Raw genomic sequence first — 17,495 nt, 5'->3', positions numbered from 1 at the left:
AAGTAGATATTTGTATAAAAGGGGCTATTTCAGCTCAAACTGAATCACACAACTCCTTTACCTCAAAGTAGCCACCACAGTTAGTGCTTCAGTGTGTAGCACAAGTTCTTTATGGGCACTTCCCATTTTGTCACATAAAGTATTAAAAACATACATAACTAAGAGAAAACATTTAATTAAAGTAGTTGCTTCTTCAAAGAGCAATAACATTATTATTATTATTTTTTAATTGAAAGTGTATCATCTTTGCCCAAAATGAAGAACACAATGATTTCTAGCAAAGTTTGGTGCTGTTGATTCATGCTAAAACGTCAAGACTACTAAGGCTCTAGCACTGCAAGCAAGTTTCAACCCAATGAAAAAAAGTAAATAACAAAAGTATTGATATAAAAGTGGTTTTGGACCTCAAGGACTCCTTAAACATACATCAGGGTTCCTCAGAGATCTGGGCCTATGCTTTGAGAATCACTAGCCCAGAAAAAACTAAATCATCTATAAATATTTTCTAATCATTTACTAATAATCTGATAGTATCACATAAATTTAACCAGAACTAACTACCACCTATAACAACACTTGTCTTTTCTAAGTTGTTTTGCAATGCATTATATATATAATTATATATATACATATAATGTTCTCATAGTGTACATACTTGTTTATATGTATACATATACATTTTGTTTAATCCTTTCAAAAACCCAATGCACTATCACCATTTTTTAAAAAGAGAAAATTACAGCTGCATTTAATGACTTTTTCAAGGTCAAAAGACCTATAAATGGCAGAATCCAGATTTATATCCAGATTTTCTGAAGTTTAATGTTCTCATTTTACCATAGCTGTTAAAAATAACTCTTTCACAGCCTCCTCTAATTTAAGAAACAGTGAACAAGTCCTGTACCATCAGCTTGTTAGCAAGTCTCTATTTAAGCACTATGAGAAAATGATATGTATATGTATAAATCTTATTTCAAATCCTTCATGGCATGGCAGTCCCACATTATATCTATTTCATCACTGTTCAAAATTGCACTATAATCATGTGATATTCCTCATCATGCCTAGTTTTCTTAACTGCCATAATGATTGATAGCTGATTTGGTCATTATATTGGCTAAAATATCACCAGCCAGTTCATGGTCCAGTTATTTCAACCTTCAAAACGATAATTTCAAATCAGTGTTGTGATCTATTTAACTGCATACAGGTCAGCTTTAACTGTGTTGACTAAGAAAAACTTACCTAAATCTTAGGGGTTACAGGAATATAGGGAACAGAAATTTAAAAAACAATTTCTGAAATGTATGAAGTGCTCTTGCGTAAAACTTTTCATTCAAAGGCAACAGAAGCCCTGAATACTAGCCTTGATGCTAACTAGTTAGCTATGTTAAAAAAGTATTTACCATGGGCCAGGCACGATGGCTCATGCCTGTAATCCCAGCAGTTTGGGAGGTTGAGGCGGGTGGATCACGAGGTCAGGAGATCGAGACCATCCTGGCTAACACGGTGAAAATCCGTCTCTACTAAAAATACAAAAAAAATTGCCGAGTGTGGTGGCGGGTGCCTGTAGTCCCAGCCACCTGGGAGGCTGAGCCAGGAAAATGGCGTGAACCTGGGAGGCAGAGCTTGCAGTGAGCCAAGATTGTGCCACTGCACTCCAGCCTGGGCAACAGAGCAAAACTCTGTCTCAAAAAACAAACAAACAAACAAAAGTATCTACCATCACCATGCCTTGGTTTCCTTGTCCATGTGATGAGAGAGAATTACTACATGATCTGTTTCTCTTCTATTTTAATATTGTGTAATTGTGCATAGAAAAAAAGTACACCTCCCCTTGCGCATTCATGATTTTCTTAATTTAAAGTAAGTATTCTTTTCATGCCAGTCTGACTTCACTCTCTATAGTGAAATCTTTAAAATCCAATTAATTACCCAAATTTACAAGTGAAAGTTTTATAGAAGCAAGTTATCGGCCTCTTAAACCTCCTTAAAGTATGATGTTTAAAAAAATATACTCAGACACTCTCTGTTTTCTTTCTCTAAATAAAAATGAATTGTTTTTATAATTGTTTTATATTTATTATATATTTGATAAATGGAGATTGATTTCCTCTTTTAAAGATGAAGTATAATCCATCCTGAAATATTAATAAGAAACCTTCAGAGCGATGTTAGGGTGGGGAGGGGCAGATAAGCAAGTTTTTTGTTTGTTTGCAATTGTTGAAATTATAGAGGCAGAATCCTTCCAGAGACAGAGATATAATCACAATTATCTGGCCTGTAAAGAAATTGTTTTTATTTCTGTAGCCAAAGGTCAGCAAATTATAGGTATTGGGAGTCCTTTTTATAGAGAATCTTATTTTGTGTATATATAGTATTTGCTATTTACAACATTTCCCCCTTCTATCTAATATTGGAATCAGAGACATCCTATTATCAATGAGAATGTGTTTTAAAATCAGACTGTGCTCTGGAACCTGGGCTTTGCTGCTTGCAAACTACGGGAATGTGATCCCGTGTTTTGCCCTTTCTAAATCTTAATGGAAGACAATAAACCAGTTCTCTCTAAGCTACTGAGAGACGTGCAGGCAGTATCTTCATGGTCAGGTCACTGCTGTGCCTTCCATACAGCATACTCTACCTCTGGATGGTGAGAAGGTGGGATGGCACATCGTAGGCAATCAATGCACAGCGGTTTCCCCAGGCTGTTCATGCTATCCCTGAAGCTAAACTGTGAACTTGTAAAACATGGAAATGGCATCTTGATTTGTGGAGTAATGTGGGGACATGGTTATAAAAATATTAACTGAAGATAGCAAGCAAAAGTTTTATAGCCATTATTTCAATTGTATACACAAAACAAACACTGGGGAGAGGCCATTGTATGTTTCTCATTAGGTGACTGTTCAAATAAGTTAAGGTACATCAAAACAATAAAATATGATATAGCAATTAAAATAATAATGTAGTGCTTTAATGCGTTTATATGGAATAATTTCCAAGATATGTTAAATAAAAAAGCAAGGTGCAGAAGAATGTATATAATATGCTCCTATGTATGTAAAGATATGTAGAGTAAGGCTGGGCATGGTGGCTCACGCCTGTACTCCCAACACTTCAGGAGGATGAGGCATGCGAATCATCTCACATCACGAGTTCAAGACCAGCCTGCTCAACATGGCGAAACTTCTTCTATACTAAAAATACAAAAATTAGCTGGGCGCACTGGCTCACGCCTATAATCTCAGCTACTTGGGAGGCTGAGGCAGGAGAATCACCTGAACCCGGGAGGCGGAGGTTGCAGTGAGCCGAGATCATGCCACTGCACTCCAGCCTGGGTGACTGAGCAAGACTCAGTCTCAAAAAAGAAAAAAAACATGTATGTGTGTGTGTGTGTGTGTGTGTGTGTGTATGTATATGCATCTGTGTGTGTATGTATATATGTGCATGTATATATATGTATATACATACAGCAGTATCCCTATCTTCCAGGGGTACTTTCCAAGACACTGCAGTGGATGCCTGAAACTTTGGATAACACTGACTCCTGTATATCCTATGTGTTTTTTTCCTGTACTTACATACCTATGATAAAGTTTAATTTATAAATTAGGTAGAGTAAAATATTAACAATCATAAAATAGAAAAACTATAAAAATATACTGTAAAAAATAGTCATGTGACTATGTTCTTTCTCAGTTTCTCTCAAAATGCTGTAATATATTTGGACATTGAACTGAAATCACAGAAAGCAAAACCATGAATAAAGGGGAACTACTGTACATGCATTTAATGGAATATGCAAATAATGATGCAAAGATCACAAACTAATAAAAGCAGTTGTTTCTGTGGGAATGAGTTTAATTTTCACCACATATGCTTTTGCATAGTTTGTTGCTTTTTAAACATGAGTACACTAATTTTAAGATAGAGAATTTTGATGTAAAATAGAGATAATTTATGTATTTATAAGGCAAATCCTTGATATACTCTCCACTCAAAACCAAAACAAAAGGACAAAACATCAATTTGTTCGAGTTGCTTATATCTTATAAAACCAAAGAAAAGCTATTTTTAAAAATTTAAACCAATGAATGCATTAATTTAAAACAGACAGAGCTATAAATGCAGAACAGACAGAGTCAAAGTATACTGTTAAAAGGATTGTCAGATAAGATATAGTATTTTTATTTTCTAACTCGGTCAATGCTAATTGCTGGAAGGTGAAAAGTGTTCTCGCGCCACTGCACTCCAGCCTGGGCAACAGCGTGAGACTCCGTCTCAAAAAAAAAAAAAAAAAAAAAAAAAAAAAAAAGAAAAGTGTTCTCAATTCTTAAGATTATAGAGGCCATTTTATACATACATATATATAGACACACATAGAATTATATATATAAATCTAATGTTTGCATTGAATATATATAACCATATTTACATAATTACATATAATGTAATATAATATATATATTTGCCATTTATATTTATATGAATGGCATATATATGTCATTTGCCATTATGTATATATGTATAATGGCCACTTATTTGGCCATTGCCATTTTATATATATATATGCCATTTATTTGGCCGTATATTTATGTTTTTTATATATATACACACACACATATATAATGGCTATACATATATCTATAAAATGGAAATATATATTCAATGTCAAACACATATAGAATATATTGAATATATAATTGAACATATATTGAATACATATATAGAATATATATTTATATATTGTCAATATATATTTAATGTACATTGAACATATACATTGAATATATATGTAGCCATATATATCATTACAATGACTATGTATATATTCAATGTCAAACATTAAGATATTTTCAGGTAGTCCATTTTCTATTATTGTTTAGGTAAAATACAGTATGCTATTTTATTTGGAGTTTTTAAATGATGTTTTTGAAGTTAGACAAAAATAATAATAAAAGGTTCTCCCAGGTTTAAGGTATTAAAAGTGTATCCAACATGTAATCTGGCTCCAATCTGTCTTTTCAAATTTATATTCCCATACTTTCTTATTATCCCACTATGTTACCAACAAATTAATTCTTCCTATGGTTTAGCAAACATGCCTTACCTGCTGAATACTCATTCAGCGCTGACTTTTATACCTTTCTACCAATGTTAAGGGGCTCATGGATCTGAAATGTCAAGAGGCATTTTACTCTAACTGCTTCAGTTGAAAGGTTCTTTTCCTTCTGTGATCTCATTTGCAGAGTGCTTGTTTTACAATGCATTCTATTACTAGAATGTGTGCACTTGTCAGTGTCCCTAATGGATAAATAGAAGCACCATGAAAGTAGGAAGCAATCATTTCATCCAAATCTGTAATTGCTGCGTGTGCTCCAGCAGCCTGGCCTAGTATCTTCACAGAGGTTATAACCAACAGAGTTCAATAGATGTGTGCGTGAATGATAATGGATAGTTCAGTTCCTCTGAAGGTTAAATTCCAATCAACTTTGAATCTTTCAAGAAATAGCTACCTCGACTCAACATGTAGAAATACCTATTTATAGTTTAAAATAGTCATTATATTGATCTTCAACCATATTCTTTCCAGGCTAAAGTAAAAATTAAATTCCATGTGCTTTACTTAATATTTCTATTTTATTTTCTAATTCCTTAATAATTCTTGTATTGCTTTTACTAGCCCCCAACTTCTTCAATTGTTCTATAGGCTATGGAGTGCAGAGGGGGCATTATGTTCTATTGAATTAGGTCAGTGATGAATGATTTAATTCATGTTCAACGACTTTTGAGTTTTTTCTGACTTTTATATCTTAAAGTATTTCTCTCATACACTGGGTAACAGATGGTAGTAATTATTTTTTAACTAAAACTAAAACATTGGACACTTTATGCCAGGCCCTTCTTTGATTTTTAAAAATATTCTTCCGTGGAATATTTGGGAAACCACTAAGTTAACAGTATCCATAGAAGTTGTAATAAGAATAGCTAACACCTGAAAGTTAATTAGTATGTGCAAAGGATTGCTCAAAGAACTTTAGCTATATAAATTCAACGTAACAACTCTTTGAGAAGCTTGCCATTTAATATGGTTTAGCTCTGTGTCCCCACCCAAGTCTCATGTTGACTGTAATCCCCAGTTTCAGGGGAGGGACCGGGTGGGAGGTGATTGCCTCACGGGGGCGGACTTCCCCCCTTGCTATTCTCATCGTAATGAGTCAGATCTCACGAGATCTGGTTGTTTGAAAGGGTGTAGCGTTTCCCCCTTTACTCTCTCTTTCTTCAGCCAGCCATGTGAAGATGTGCTTGCTTTCCCTCAACTTTCTGCCATGATTGTAGGTTTTCTGAGATGTCCCCAGAAGCAGAAGTCTGTAGAGTCCACAGAAATGTGAGCCCATTAGAACTATTTTCTTTGTAAATTACCCAATCTCAGGTTTGTCTTTATAGCAGTGTGAGAACAGACTAATACACCATTATTATTCAAATGCTCATGATGAGAAAACTGAAATATAGAGAAGTTAAAAAACACATCAAAAGTCACACAAATGCCGCATGAGGGAGCTGGAATTAACACAGGAAAAGTCCTTCAGAGCTCGTGCTCCTAACTTTTGTGCTAACCGGCAACTCATGTTAGATATTAAGCCGTTTTTATGCCCTGATACTAAAACTAAGCCGCTAAACTCCTTTAATTCTACCACATAGACATTTGATAATATTTTCCTACATTTTTTTCATATTTTCAAATCTTTGAGGTAGGATAGAATCTAAAGTCACAATAGATTTCAACCAGTGTCCCTAATGAACACATTTCCCTCACATCATGTAGAATTCTCTCACTTTTGGCACTGCATGTTGATTTTTAAGATAATTCCTCTGGGAGTCCTCTCAAGGTACAAGAAACAGAATTGCAGCTAGTCTGTGGAAAATCAGAAGTTTATCCTAGGGCCCTAAAATTTAGAGCACATAAGCTTTTAAAATAACAATTTTAAAATGTTACCATATCATTAGCAGAGGTCATGAATTAAAATAGGAGCATTAGTGCCACATCAAAGATGACTGAGCAGCTCCACCTCAATGTAAGCACAGAATATAAAGATATAATTAAGAAAAAAAATTAAGCAAGCTAAAAAGAAAAAAAATCAATGCTAGGAAATAAAAATAAGAAACTCACAGCCAGAGTTGTAAGTAACCAAGCTCCTATCCTTGGGGTCAAGTAGGATCCTATTAGATTTAGGCCCTAACACACAGTGATTGTTATTTTAATGGTCATGTAGGGATAAAAGAGAAAAAATCTTGAATCTGGGGTGAGGCAGGGAGCATAAAGATGGAACCTTTGTAGTCTGGATCCATTATCACTCTAGAAAACTAGTAGCTCAGGGAAGTAGATGGGGACCTATCGCTGCCTGGGACTCTGTATGGAAGAAAAAAATAAAGTCATTTGAAAATAAACTAAAATGCAAAGCCTATACCATACAAGTATGTGGAGTTTGAATTTATATTGTTCAAAATATGGTTATCTCAAACTGAGAAATTAAGATAAAACTGCCATCAAAATAGGAAAGCTTTTCTTCATTCGGGCCTTTAGCATTAACCATCCATGTCTTATTCCAAGGGATTTAGGGTGGGAAGAGTGAATGAATCAACTCTAATAGAAAATGAATTCATAATAAAAAGAATCACAAACTATACAATAAAATAGACTTATAATAACGAGACAAATAATTTGAAAGATGATACTATACAAATATTAATGAAAGAAACAAAAATGCAATAGAAACCTTAATAAAATAACAGCTCACTCTGAAGAATAGAACATCTAGAAAAAAAATACTGAAATTTAAAATTCGATGATTGGTTTAAACACCATATTAAATACAGCTAAAAGTTAATTTGTGCTGGAAGCTTTATCTGTGAAATTTACCTGGAATGACATATGAAAACTTTGAGAAAATTCGAGGTTGTGAAGGAAAGAATAAGCAAACCCAATATATATTTAATAGATGGCTGAAAAGAAGTAAATATAAAAGATGTGAGAGGAGGCCAAGTGCAGTGGCTCACGCCTGTTTTCTTAGCACTTTGAGAGGTCGAGGCAGGTGGATCACTTGAGGCTAGGTGTTCAAGACCAGCCTGAGCAACATGGGAAAACCCCATATCTACTAAAAATACAAAAAAATTAGCCAGGTGTGGTGGCACGCCCCTGTAATTCCAGCTACTTGAGAGACTGAGGCACAAGAATTGCTTGAACCTAGGAGGCAGATGTTTCAGTGAGCTGATATTATACCACAGCACTCCAGCTGGGTGACAGAGTGACACTGTCTCAAAAAATAAAATAAATAAAATAAAATAGAGGAAATATTCAAAGACACAAAACTTTAGATTTCCACACAGATAGAATCATACCAATCCATGTGTTAGATAAGTAAAAACAAATCTACATTCAGATATATCTAGAGAAACTGAACAAAACAAAGATACTCATCATCAATAGCAGAAGCAATAACAGAAAAACAGTTTTGGCATGTCATGCCAGATACTCGGGAAGCTGAGATGGGAGGATACTTTCAGCCCAGCGTTTTGAGACCAGCTTGGGCAACACAGCGAGACCCTATTTCAAAAAAAGGAAAGATAATATAAAGTAAAAAGACATAATAATTTTAAACTCCCAAGAGCAAATGACTACCAAATAATAACTTTACACCCAGATAGACCACCATTCAAAGTTAAAAACGTTTTCATACAAAGGGAACAATTTTCTACTCATACCATCACTAAAATTACTAACATATGTACCTCATTAATTTAAAGGGAAAAAAACAGAAGGGGTGGGATGTATGATGCTATACTGAGCAAAAACCAAAGCTAAATCTAAATAAACATGGATAAAAAAGTAAAAATTGTAAAAATAAAAATCAGGTATTTTTAAAATTTAAAGAGTTGAAACTATATAACAATGAGATGAAAGATGGAATAAGAGTAGAGGTATTAAATTTATGGTCCTTTTGTTGCGTTCTCTGTTTTTTCACTGCTGTGTTCTCAGTACCAAGGACACGGTAGATGCTCAATAAATATCTTTTGAATAGATCACTGAACCAGAATTCCATAGTTAAAGGTGACTATAGACAAGATCTTCAATTGCATTCCTCAGACTCTGAGCATAGCATGCGGTTTGCTCAGGGATCATCTAGGGTGTGCCCATGCATGTGGTCTTTGTAGGCAGCTGAATTCCTAAAAGTGTGATGGCCCTTGAGGTTAATCACTCTGATCTGCCTTAAAGGGAACATGCTGCACCTGCAGAATCAACTGGCGATCTCCAGCTGCTGACCGTTCTGATCACCTGTAGCTTTAACACTGGGAGCACAGTCTGCTCCCGTGCTCCCAGTCATGACTGAGCACAGCAAGTGGAGGTCCCACAGCATGGCAGGTCTGCCCAAGGCAGAACTCCTCAAATGGGAAACTTTACTGTGGGACATCCCCACAACCTGGCCAAGCTTTCCTGAACCTCACTATAGACCCAGGCTCTTTCTACCTGATCCTTCTTCTTTCCCTCTCCTCTCAAAGGTACTTTGAGGAGTATTAGACATGCTTTGAGGTCGAGAGCTCTCTCTGCCTTCTCTTTCCTCTTCACACTCCCTTTTAGTCTTCACAGTGACGTCTACCAATAAATCTCTTTTATAACCAAGTTTGTCTTGATATCTGTGTGCATCTAGGAGGATCCACATTGACATATAAGGCAGAAGGGTTTCTTCTCTGGAGACAGAGGGGACCAGGATGAGGAGGATGGTCCCTTCATCTGAAAGAATAGCAGTCATGAATAAACTGGATGCACTCAGGGTGTAGACTTCCTGGGGTGGGAAACCTGTGGCATACCTCTTGCACATGCTTTATACCTTGACATTAGCAGAGCTGAGACATCCTGATAAACAGCGAAGTTTCAGGGCTATGACTTTCTTATGTATTCAGTCTGTGTTCTAACTTGGGAAGGTGGTTCAGGCCTAAGAACTTTAAAGTCAATTATCATTCTACTTTATGGCAATAAGCTATATTACCTGAAAACTCTCATAGACTGACATCCTTCTCACTTTCTAAGATTATTGGAAACAGGTCAGATTTTCTGGTCTTTTCTAAACCTTGCCATCCTTTTGGTGAAATCGTATTTGTGAGTCATCCATAAATCACAGTAACATCTAAATGTCATGAACCTTACACAGTCATACAGTCATTCAGTGCTATGGTTACATTTGGACCACACACTATCTCTGATACTTTCAGTTCAAATTTCCCATTTCTGAACACAACCTCTGATACCTCCAGCTTGCATCATAACATCATTATGTCACTGAACCTGTTTTTGTCTTTTTATTACTTCTTGCCATGCGCTCTTCTGTATTCATTCTATGTATCCATTCCCTACTATCCTCACTTCCCAGTATATCCAGCCTATATGCTATGATGGACCATTTTTATATTTTTAATTATTTATTTCCTTGAAACATACTGTAAACAACCAACAGAGTAATGAAGTAACATAATGTCAGTAAATAGAGCTACAAATATGGGATTTTGGGGGGGATTTTTTTTCTTATTACAATGAGACCCAGCATCATAAGCATTTAGTGGATCGTAATAGTCACCGGCATAGGTCTCATCCTTTATACAAATAAATGATTATCTGTTGTTGTTCACTACTCTAAGCAATATTATTTTGTTGCATGTATATTTATATGTTGCATTTACACTTATCTTTATTGAAAAACTATTATAAAGTGGACCGTATCAAAATTTAGAGTCTAGTGAATAGTCGCATGGAAAAAAGTCTTCAAATTGTTTCTAAGTTGTAATTTGCTTAAATATTTTTACCAGTTCTTTCAATTCTTGATTTTCTATCTACCGTGTGATAATATGCCCGCTTTAGTTTTAAATTTTTAACTCAATCTTCAGTAAAGACTGAATTAGTTGAAATAAATCACTGAAAAGCTCAGCTTTTTTTTTTAAATCATTCTTTCTTTCACACACTTTGTTAAAGTACCAAAAGTTGTTTTGACATTTTTATAGTTTTATTTCTCTCTGGTGCATTACTAGAGCCACAAGGATTGAAAAACTGTGAGTAAAGATCTCTCTCGTACTATTTCTTATATGACAAAGATAAGAACATTATCCAAGATAATTCAATTTTAATTTATATACATTTCTAAACTAGTTCAGAAAACATGAGAAAACCATAGAAAATGTGTGGTTACTAAAGCTGCTCACCTTCACTTCTTTAAGGTTATTTCATCACATATAGATGCACATCACTGCTGGAGTTATTAATAAAAATCAGTTTCCTAAAGTCAAGATAACCTAACAATGGAATGATTTTAGGTACATAAATTATCCAGAATTTATGAACTATGGAAACCAGACCTTTCTGCTCTGCCTTTTCTGGCTAATTCACAACAAATAGAGTATCTATTGCTCTGGCTCGTTACGTCCCCTGCCTAGTCTTAAATCGCTAGCCTGGGAATTAGAAGACTATTTATTTTATATCAATGTCAGAAAAGTCTATTTTTTTGATCTACAAATTATAAAGTTAGTCCAATAACTTTTATAAAGATTATTTGGTAGCACTAATATATACATGAAAACTTTTTTATTTTATTCGTGAAGAATCCATACATGGCAGAAAGAACTAGTAACAGTTTTAGAAATAAGAAGAAAATAACAATTTTAATATTTGTTTTGGTAACTTAGTGTTTTTGTTTGTTTGTTTGTTTATTTGCAAATCTTCCTTTAGTAGAGGAATTATATCCTTATTAAATAAAATAAAGCTGGGGCTCATAGTCGAAGGCAAAACTCCTTACATAAAGAAGGCTACATACACATACAAAAGAAACACTTGAAAGATCGTCTTATTCCAAGTTGGTTAGCCAAGAAACATGTGGAACCCAGACTCTAATTTATAAATTAATTCATATTCTCCTTTGATTCTCATGCCCAAAATCACCTATTTTTAAAGAGGAAAAAGTATTCATTCTGTTGCATTTTCTTCACTATTTGATAGATAACTAAAATAATATATTAAATATGATATTAAATAAAACCTGTCACTGAAATGTAGTTATTACATATGCAAAAAAAAAAAAGAAAAATAAAGAAATTCTGTTATCCCAAATAACTGCCTGAGTGGCGTGATGGACTGTGAATATTTGGAAGCCAAAAGAACACACAAACCTTCTTTTTCCACTTCTACTACATTTTTATTTTCAAATGCACAGAGTGAATCCCTGCTCAGAGAATCACCAGTGCAGAGTACACAAAACCCAGATGTACTTACCACATAAACCTACTCCTGACTCTGGACATGTTATTGTAGTCACAAAATAAATAAACCCAAAGTCTCTCTATTGCAAAAGCCTGACAGAGTCATGTCTGAAGAGCCTAAAAAATGATCACTAGACTTAAGAAAAGTGGTAGATCATATGGTGTTTGGCTAATCTAAGTAACAATGTGTGTGTGTGTGTGTGTGTGTGTCTGTGTGTGTGTGCACGCACGCATGTGTGTGAAATCCCCAGAGGCAGCAATTATAAAAGCAAAAGTTTTAAAATGCAGTTATGGGTACATGCATTTCTAGAGTAATTATGTCTTCTATGTATATGAAAATCTAAACTTACGTGAGCCAGGTTAACAATATGTTTAGTAAATTTTCAATAATTTTCTAGAGAAAAATATGTGGGAAAATTCTTGTACTTTCTATTTTGTAAGTTTAGCATGGTATATTTAAACTTCTCCTTCACCATTTTGTCACCTAAAAAATGAGACAATTATGCATTAATTTTATCTAGTACAAATTAGTTTACAAATATGTGTGGGAGCATATACATATACCTATGAATAAATAGCCACATCATGCTTGATATGAATTACCTTTTCTCTGTTTCATAAAAACTATTCTCTCATACTATATAAAATCCAGCTGGAAAGTCAGTCTGAGATTTCAGTGACCAGGTAATCTCAACAGAGTATCACCCAGAGACAGTGAGTAACTTTGTGCCAAAAATAGCACTTGATCTCCTGCATCTGTGTCCATCAGCCATGTCCCCAGCTATTACTAACCCATTTATGCCAGAGGTTGCCATTTTTTGAACTTTTACATGAGTGAAAAAAACCAGACCTTGGTGATAACCTTGAGCAGCAGGATATAAAAAACTCCCACATGCTCAGCGCTCCAATAATGGAACACTAGGCATAAGTGGGTCAATTCTTCCTAAACTTTACCTTATCACTTATTTTCTTTCCGCTAAATGTGAACCTAAGTTAGTAAATGGGTAACTTGCCATGTTTAGTGCTAGATACAGACTTTGGATTGTTAATTAGATGTATGGGGAGCTGATTTTAATCAAGGAAGGGCACACATTTCATAAATATGACTGGTATTAATTTAAGCTAAAGGTTAGTAAATAATACTAGTAGGTGCTATGTAAATATTTGCTATATGCCATGTACTGTCATAAGTGTTCTGCCTGTATCAACTAATTTAATACCTCAACTATGAGGTAGATAATATTACTGCCATCTGAAGATGAGGAAATAGAAGGACAGAGAGAGTAAGTAAGTTGAGTAAGGACCCCCAGCAAATAGTGAATCTTGAAATTAAACACAAGCAGACCAACTCTAGAATCCATGCTCTTAACTATATACTGTACTGTCTCTCAAAATGAAACATCCATGGAGGTTTTCAGCATAAAAGCTTTCAGAGAAAGTTCTTGGTGGATTTATGGCTCAAAAATATTATAGTAAATTAAATTTTTGACACCCCTCGCCATCCAGTCTCCAATTCCTAGGCACCACCTCGGTCTTCTTGACATTCTGGATGCCTCTGGACCCAAATAGGGACCAATTCAGATAGAAACAGACTGTACCCTCCTTTACCCAAGAAACACCTGTAGCCTTAAGGGAATCCACATGTTTCCTATGATTATGGAATTCAATTCCAGGTTTTCTCTCCTATTTATTTTTCTATAATCCATCTCAATTTTAAAAGGTAAAATGGGACTGGAATAGAGGCAAATACTCAAATGCACAACTAGCTTGTTATCACTGTATTTAAAGACCTAAAACTTTGCAAATTATCATTAGCATTTCCTTTTAAAGTTCTAGAAGGAAACAATACAAACTTTGGGGGAAATACATGAAATTTATACTGAGCAAAGTTCTCTACTCCTATGATTTGCCTAGCTATTTTATTTAAAAATATTTTGGGATACTTATAATATTTTGACATTTACAGGTTTATTATGTGTAGTAGCTTAAAAGTAGTGTTTTCAGTAATTAATCAATTAGTTTTGGTTTTATTTGGAAAGCCATTTTGCCTAGTTCTATGTTATATATTTTTCTGTATCACAAATAAAGTCAAACTATCTCTTCCTATATATTATCTGAATTAATACCATATTGACATGTCATGACAAACATGAGACATCGTGAGGCACTGTTTCCACAAAAAAAAAAAAAAAAAAAAAAAGATTTTTAAATTAGCTGGGCGTGGTGAGTGCACCTTGTGGTCCCACCTACATGGGTGGCTGAGATGAGAGGATTGCTGGAACCCAGGAAGTAGAGGCTGCACAGTGAGCCAAGTTCATGCCACTGCACTCCATCCTGAGTGACAGAGTGAGATGCTGTCTCAAAACAAACAAAATAGACCTAACCCAGCCTTTAAGATCTTTACCATATAATGGAGAAAGAGGATAAAGTGAGTATTTTGGAGTTCGAACAGCAAGTAGAAATCAGCCATAATTCACCTATTAGGTTTGCTGTGGAGAAAGGTCAAAAGCTCATAACTAATTACCAGATGATGCGGAAGTTAAAATTCTTGTTCAGGTTGCATATTTCAGACATCTGGGAGGAACCATCCCCACCTTAGAGCTTTTCCTGAGATTTAATATGGCCCCTGTGGCAAGTGCATTACAATTCGCCTTCTCCCTCCACACCCTGCTTCCTAATTCCTCACAGGAATTGTTCCCCAGATCACTTTCCAAAAAAACATCCTACATACATTTCTCAGTCTGTTTCCCAAGGAATCTGAACTATGACAGAGGTATTCCTATATAAAATAATAAACACATAATGATATAAAATATTTAGTTTTTCTGTTTGTTTCTTCACATGCATTCCAGGAAGTATTTGAAGCAGTTAGGAAATGTTGGATAAACAACTATGTCAACGACATTGATTTTAAGATTTGGAAACTGTTAGAGAGACTCAGATCAGAATTCTTTAGTCACTGTCCCCTCTCTACCCCAATCTGTGCATGCACACACATACACACCACCCTCTGTATGGCAACCAGAAATCAACGCAGTTAAAAAATCTAAAAGACAAAATTAGGTCAAAGATATAATTTTCTTTCTGACTTGGCCTTCAACTTTCCTTGCAACTAATAGCATTGAACAGTTGATGATTTAAGAGGAAATTGAGCTGCAACAAATATTTAAATGTGTGGAAATCATTATCCAAATACATTCCAAATACATTTCATAAAATGACAAGCTTAAAATTATAGCTGTACATGGACTGAAACTTAACTCAGTGTATGAGAATGCTATGAATTATTATGTGATACGATTATATTGTTGTTACTAACATTGATATTGTCATTCTCTGTTTCACTTCTTAATTACTTTACAACCTAGTTCATTTACATGGCTAAAGCTTGCCGGTAGGTGGGCAAGATTCTTTTTCTAGTATTAATTGTGACTATCAATTTCAAAAAGTATGATTATTCTTTAAAAATCTGCAGGTCCAAATCCCTGGATTTTTAAGCAAATTTAAAAAAAATTATTTTATTTTATTTTAAGTTCCAGGATACATGTGCAGGACGTACAGATTTGTTACATAGGTAAACATGTGTCATGGTGGTTTGCTGCACTTAACCCATTCCCTACATATTAAGCTCCACATGCGTTAGCGATTTATCCTAACGCTCTCCCTCCCACAAGAATCTCCCTCCCGACAGGCCCCAGCATATGCTGTTACCCTCACCATGTCCATGTGTTCTCATTGTTCAGCTCCCATTTGTAAGTAAGAACATGCAGTGTTTGGTTTTCTGTTCCTGTGTTAGTTTGCTGAGGATAATGGCTTCCAGTTACATCCACGTCCCTGCAAAGGACATGATCTCATTTTTTATGGCTGCGTATTATTCCATGGTGTACATGTACCACATTTTCTTTATGCAGTCTATCATCGATGGGCATTTGAGTTGATTCCATGTCTTTCCTATTGTGAATAATCTTGCAATGAACATACGGGTGAATGTATCTTTATAACCGAATGATTTCTGTTCCTTTTGGTAAATACCCAGTAATGGGATTGCTGGATCAAATGATATTTCTGGTTCTAGGTCTCTGAGGAATTGCCACATTGTCTTCCACAATGGTTGAACTAATTTACATTCCAACCAAGGGTGTAAAAGCATTCCTATTTCTCAACAGCCTCATCAGCATCCATTGTATCTTGACTTTTTAATAATCATCATTTCTGACTAGTATGAGATGGTATCTCATTGTGGTTTTGATTTGCATTTCTCCAATGATCAGTGATATTGAGCTCTTTTTCATGTTTGTTGGTTACATGTATGTCTTCTTTGAGAAGTGTCTGTTCATATCATTCACCCACTTTTTAATGGGGCTGCTGGTTTTTTTTTTTTTTTTTTGTACATTTGTTTAAGTTCTTTGTAGATTCTGGATATTAGACGTTTGTCAGATGGATAGATTGCAAAAATTTTCTCCCATTCTATATGTTGCCTGTTCACTCTGATGACAGTTTGCCGTGCAGAAGATTTTTAGTTTAATTAGATCCCATTTGTCAATTTTGGCTTTTGTTGCAATTGCTTTTGGTGTTTTAGTTATGAAGTCTTTGCCCATGCCTATGTCAGCCTAGGTTTTCTTCTAGGGTTATTATTTTAAGTTTTAGATTTTACATTTAAGTATTTTAGGTTTTAGGTCTTACATTTAAATATTCAATCCATCTTGAGTTAATTTTTGTATAAGGTATAAGGAAAGGGTCCAGTTTCAATTTTTTGGATATGGCTAGCCAGTTTTCCCTCCATCATTTATTAAATAGGAATCCTTTTCTCATTGCTTGTTTTTGCCATGTTTATCAAAGATCATGTGCTTGTAAATGTGTGGTCTTATTTCTGAGATCTCTATTCTGTTCCATCGGTTTGTGTGTCTGTTTTTGTACCAGTACCATGCTGTTTTGGTTACCGTAGCCTTGTGGTAAAGTGTGAAGTCAGATAGCATGATGCCTTCAGCTTTGTTCTTTTTGTTTAGAATTGTCTTGGCTTTACAAGCTATTTTTTGGTTCCATATGAATTTTAACAGTTTTTTTCTAATTCTGTGAAGAATGTCAATGGTAGTTTAATGGGAATAGCATTGAATCTACAAATTATTTTGGGCAGTATGGCCATTTTCACAATATTGATTCTTCCTATCCATGAGCATGAAGTGCGTTTCCAT

This window comes from Macaca thibetana, chromosome 8, assembly GCF_024542745.1.
Source record: "Macaca thibetana thibetana isolate TM-01 chromosome 8, ASM2454274v1, whole genome shotgun sequence".
In the NCBI taxonomy this organism is placed as follows: Eukaryota; Metazoa; Chordata; class Mammalia; order Primates; family Cercopithecidae; genus Macaca; species Macaca thibetana.
This window is presented reverse-complemented; position numbering follows the sequence as displayed.